Here is a 6,045-nt window from a genome sequence, read left to right as displayed (position 1 = left end):
TAAATTGAGCGAGTAAGATCTAGAAATAAAATAATTCAAATTTTCGTTTTTTTTTGCTAATTTTTTAACACTTCAATGGCAAAGTAGCTATAGGTATACTTATAGCTTAAGTAGCATCTTATAGCTTCAAGTAGCTTGAAGCGTTAAAAAATCACCAAAAAACAGAAAATATTTGAATTAATTTATTTCTAGATCTTATTGGCTTAATTTAACATTGAAAATATTTATTTATTAGAAGGAATATGGTCAAGTTCAAAGTGCTGTCATGTATGGACTGATTTGATACTACGGCGAGAGCAGCAAAGACTTTGAGGCGGCCGTACTCTTAAACTATCAATTTTACAAAAAAACGGTTTTCTAAAGAATTGTAGGAATTTTCTCTAGTTTAATTCGTACATAGATACTTTTATCGTAAAATGAGCCAGAAAGGAGATATTTTGAAAAAGCTGTTTTTTGACGCCATTTTTTCAATATGGCGGCAACTTGCCGTTCAAATTTGAGGTGGCAAAGTTGATTTTCGTAAAGCGCACCTCGAAATCTATAAGATTACCAATTTTCAGAATTCCCGGAGTACTGTACCGGCAAAATGACCAAATGACTGGACTAAGGTGCGATTGTACCTAACGGGTGCCCCCGTACTGAGATTCAGGTGCATTCGCACTTTTCAATGGTGCTATTAATAATACGAGTATTATCTTTTAAGTTCCTGATTAATTTTTCTTGGGAAACGATAAGGTATCTTTGCGCTTTGAATTTTGCACCTGTGCGATAATTTAGAAATTTAAAACTAGTTAAAAACATTTTCAAGTACCTAGGTGATCAAGTTGAGAGGGAAATGGAAACTGATTGAATTTGTGAGGAATAAGGAAAATAATAGAATTCACTTTACGCATTAATATATTTTTACAAACTGAAATAATTCGACTTTTAGAATTTTTGGCAAAAGGGTTCTTCATTTTAAATATCTGATTTTGGAAAGTTCATATATTATTCGATACTTATTTGCAATAAGTATCGAATAATTACTCCAGTCATTATAGTAAGTTCACCTCGAAATTCGAGATACCCAGCTGTAAGTCTGTAAATACTTATATGTGACACCTTAAAAGTTGTCTCAAAACCTACATATGATATTTTATACTCTACAATATTGATAATAAATACAAATAGCAAAAAAACTATAGGAAATGAGATATTCACAAAAAACGTAAAAAAATGTTTTTTGTGACCTTTGACATTGAAATTGAATAGTTGCGTACACCCTACCATATGTAGGTTTTGAGACAACTTTTAGGATGTCAATATACAAGTATTTACAGACTTACAGCTGAGTATCTCAAACTCCAAGATACTTATAATTTAAGTTTAAAAGACTGGACAAAATAGTTTTTAATATTTGAACTGAATTTTTTACGAAATTGCAAGTTCTCTACTGAAAAAATTCCACGATATCTACCTAAAAAATTCACTCCAGTTATTGGAGTTTCTCGACGTTTCAAGTTATTCTGAATCGCCTGGGACCAAATTCGATTGCAACAACTGCTGTACCAATTTTAAAAATTCAAAAGCCATTATTAATTATCTAAAAATTTACTCCACTTCTTTCGGTAAAACTTTGGAATTTTGTTGAAAAATTGAAATAACAAATCTGATATTGAGGATTTTAAAAAAATTACTAGAAAATTTAATGATTGTATGTATTTTCTCGACGTTTCAAGTTATTCTTAATCGCCAGGGACCAAATTTATAGAAAGTATTTTGCATTTATGAGTAAAATTCGATCACGACAACGGCTGCTCCGATTTTAAAAACTCAAAAGCAATTATTAGTTACCTAAAAATTTACTCCACTTATTTTAGTAAAACTTTGGAATTTTGTTGAAAATTTAAAAAAAAACACATTGATGTGAAAGATTTTAATAATAACACTGGTATATATGATGATTGTATGTTTTCTGGACGTTTCAAGTTATTCTGAATCGCCTGGGACCAAATTTAAGGAAAGTATTTTGTATGTATGAGTAAAATTCGATCGCAACAACGGCTGCACCGATTTTAAAAATTTAATAGCCATTAGGGAGCGTCCATTAATCATGTGAGGGAAAAATTACGATATATCACATGGGGAAGGGAGGGGTATAGTAAGATATCAAGTGTATTTATTTTTTACCTGAATTGTTAAAAAAAAATCCAAGCATTTTCCAAAAATCATAATATTTACAATTTTTCTTGTAACTAAAAATACACGTGATGTTTGTTGGGGGGAGGGGTAATTTTTGTATCACCAAGGGGGAGAGGGGTCCAAAAATCTTCAAAAAAAATCGATTACGATTAATGGACGACCTCTTATTAGTTAGGCACTTGATTATTATTACTTATAATTTTCAATTGGTTTTTAGAGTTTTGGTCGACTTTTTCCTTCAATGGGGCCCGTCGTCGTCAGTTTGTTGTTTTTGTAGAGGCTCAAAAGCGCATACAATGGAGTATTTCGTGTTGTCGTTCGAATGTAGAATGTTAGCATGTGCTTGCAGTAAATATCTCGGTAAAAATAGTCGACAGATTCTTACACGAAACGAAACGACAAACGATACACCAGCCAGCAGACATAATAATAACGATACCGGAATTAATAATATACCAATAGCGTAGGAAATGTCGAAATCAATGGAAATGCAATTCGAACTTTGCACCATCTCCATAATAAACTGATAGAATACTCTGTACGGATCCGAGATGTGGATTCTAACAAATATCCACAAAAACTTCCTGCTGATGAAGACTGAAGTGAAGTATGCAAGAGACAAATGAAAATTTAAACTAGTGGTGTATGGCATCGTGCCTTAAGGCAAATTACTGGAACTTCCCGTACCGTAATGAAATATTCGAGAAATTTTAAACGTTTTCAAATATATTATCACAAATATTGCAACTTTCATTATTTTTGCTATCATGTTATATCTGAGCAAATCAAATGTAAATCATAAATCAATTCAGTTCAATCTCCAGAACATTAACAATCGTCATTTCATTTCGAATTCAATTTCAAAAAAATAGTTGCCCAAAATAGTTACGCAAAATTGAAAAAGTGCCCTCGTATAGTCACAGTCTAAACGCATTTGCAAATAATTCTGTGCGACATTTTCACTTATACTGTGCTTAGCTTGGCGGCATTTTCACATTTTTCAATAGTTTCAATAGTTTTTTTCACTAAATTAGAAAAGTACATAAACAGTCTAAACGCACTTGGGTAAAACATTTGTACCAGAGTGGCGCTTAGACTGTGCTTAGCCTGGGTGTTTTTTGAATATTCAATCCAAAATTACAAAAATATTTCATGGGAAATAAAAAAAAGATGTAATATTTCTTTATCCTCAAAAGCAATTGTTTTGTCAATACGAGCAGAATTTATTTAGATAATTCAAATCGGCCGCTTAGTTCACTCAAAAAACTGACATTTTTTGCACATGTAGCTCTGTATCTTCGAAATGGCGAGACCTGTCTTTGCCAAAAACTAATCACCTCTTCTCCCAATCATTACAAATTGAATGTTTTTTAGATCATTCAAATCCGATACTCCGTTCTCTGAAAATCTCGATTTGAATTTTCTGCACTCTTTTCTCCGTATCTCCGTAACGGCTGGACCTGTCTTTGCCAAAAACTAATCAGCACATCTCCCTATCAATAGGGATCGAATGTTTTTTAAAACATTCAAATCGGTTGATCCGTGTGCCCGAAAACGTGGATAAAAAATTGTATCTATACATACATATACACACTGATATCCATTTTTTGTAAGGTATGCCAAAATGTTCAGAAATCACTGAAACGTGAAATTATGCAAAAAAATTTATTTTCGATTTTTGGCCCATTACTATAACTTACCCTACGGGAAGTTAAACAATGCTCTTTGCGGATCAGAGACATGAATTCTAAGAAAGAACGAAAAAGAATGAAGAAGATGCAAAAGACAAATGAAGAAGTACTGCAAGAGGTTTGACTTTATTACTGATTTACTAAAATGATTGCAGAATACGGATTTTGGACGATTTACGTTAGAAAAGAATATAGAGAATTGCATGAAATTTCAAGAATTAAAAAGTAAGGGATAAAGATAACTAATAATGTAGTCGTAACACAAGGGGGTAGATACAATTTGGTGTCCTTGCCCCATAAGACATTTGAACAAAAAACATAAACATGTGACTTATCGCAATTTTTTAATTCCGCAGCGGATATTTAAAACAAAAGTTGTATTTTTAACTTCCCGTAGGGTAAGTTATAGTAATCGCAAAAAAATCGAAAATGAAAATTTTTATATATCTTTACGTTTCAAAGGTTTCTGAACATTTTGGCATACCTTAGAAAAAATGGATGTATGTGTGTGTGTGTGTATGTGTGTGTGTATGTGTGTGTGTGTATGTATGTACGTGTGTGTATGTATGTGCGGATACAAATTTTCGTCGACGATTTCGGGAACACGGGTCAACCGATTTGAATAATTCAAAAAACATTCGATTCGTATTGATAAGGAGACGTGCTGATTAGTTTTTGGCAAAGGCAGGTCTAGCCGTTCCGAAGATACGGGGCAAAAAGTGCCGAAAACGGTAACTCAGTTTTTAAGAGAACGGAGCGTCCGATTTGAATAATTCAAAAAACATTTCACTTGTATTGACAAGATGAAGAATCGATAAAATTTTCATGAAGGTAGGTCTAGCGGTTTCGGAGATATGGAGGAAAAAGTAAAAAAATGAGCCATTTGGCGGTCAAAATGATCATTAGACATATGCACATCAAATTATCAGATATTTTATAGAGATTTTAACAATAAGTATACATTTTGTTAACATTCCTATGGGTTCCGTACCAATGCTTATGCGTTAGACAGAGACGCGGCGCTTACGCGCTTTATATTTTGTCCTTATGCAGTTAAAGCAGTACGATTGCTTTGAAAAAAAGTTGAGATCTTCCACAATATGTCAAAATAAAGAAAAAATTTTTTTTCAAAAAAAAAACAAAAAAAAAAATTAAAAAAAATTTTTTTCAAAAAAAAGTAATTTTTTGTCCAATTTATAGTTTCTCAAAAATCTTATTTTTTCAAAGTATTTTTTTTTCAAAAATGTTAATCGTTTTTAAAAAAATAATAATTTTTGGTACGGAAAGTTCCAGCAATTTGCCTTAAGGCACGATGCCTTAATTGCCTTAAGACAGAATTCCACTTACAGCTAGTCTTTTATTATGTGGCACGCCTTTTGGTTTAGAAAACGTGGTCGTAGTCGGCGACATGGATTTGATGAACAGTTAGGCACCTGCACATAACACATAACACATAGCACATATAACGCATAGAACATAGAACATGGGGACGACGTCATCGCATGAATAGAACATACATGCACTACCAACACATGGACCGAGGGACAGGGTCGAATCGGGATATGGTAAAAGATACATTTTTCTGTTAAAACTGCATTATTAGTAAGGTGACCATACTACTGGTCCCGGATTTTAACCTCTTACCCCGGATTTTTTAAAAAGCAATAATTGTGCCGGATTTTGATATTTTGTCCCGAGTTTTGAACACATAGGTTTAAATTGCATCTTTGGAAATACTTAATAATATAGAATAAAAATAATTACAGTACTGATCAAATATCTGCAAATGTTATATACAAGGAGTATGCTTATTCTAAAAAATACGTTATTAGTATTCATTATAGTAAGTTCAACTCGGAATTCAAGATACCCAGCTATAAGTATGTAAATACTTGTATTCGCACCCTAAAGTTGTCTCAAAACCTACATATGGAAGGGTGTACGCAACATATGAAGGTTTCGAGACAACTTTTTAGGTGTCAATATACAAGTATTTACAGACTTACAGCTGAGTATCTTGAATTCCGAGATTCTTACCTAATTTAAGCTTAAATGACTGGACTATAAAAGAAAATTTCTGAACACAAAATTCCAAAAGCGGGTTAAAACAGCATCTCACATTAATAAATTGGAACTTTCATTTTCAATTTCATAGATATTACCAAAAATTGTG

At 32.5% G+C, this 6,045-nt stretch overlaps 1 pseudogene; it reads right to left on the bottom strand.

Moving 5' to 3' along the window:
- Nucleotides 1–5,297: 5,297 nt before the first annotated feature.
- LOC113372699 overlaps nucleotides 5,298–6,045 on the bottom strand; it is a 3,786-nt pseudogene continuing 3,038 nt past the window's right edge.

The sequence above is a fragment of the Ctenocephalides felis genome, unplaced genomic scaffold (assembly GCF_003426905.1).
Source record: "Ctenocephalides felis isolate EL2017-DRISC unplaced genomic scaffold, ASM342690v1 CF-g0.4_SCAFFOLD_01604, whole genome shotgun sequence".
NCBI classification, from domain to species: Eukaryota; Metazoa; Arthropoda; class Insecta; order Siphonaptera; family Pulicidae; genus Ctenocephalides; species Ctenocephalides felis.
This window is presented reverse-complemented; position numbering and strand designations above follow the sequence as displayed.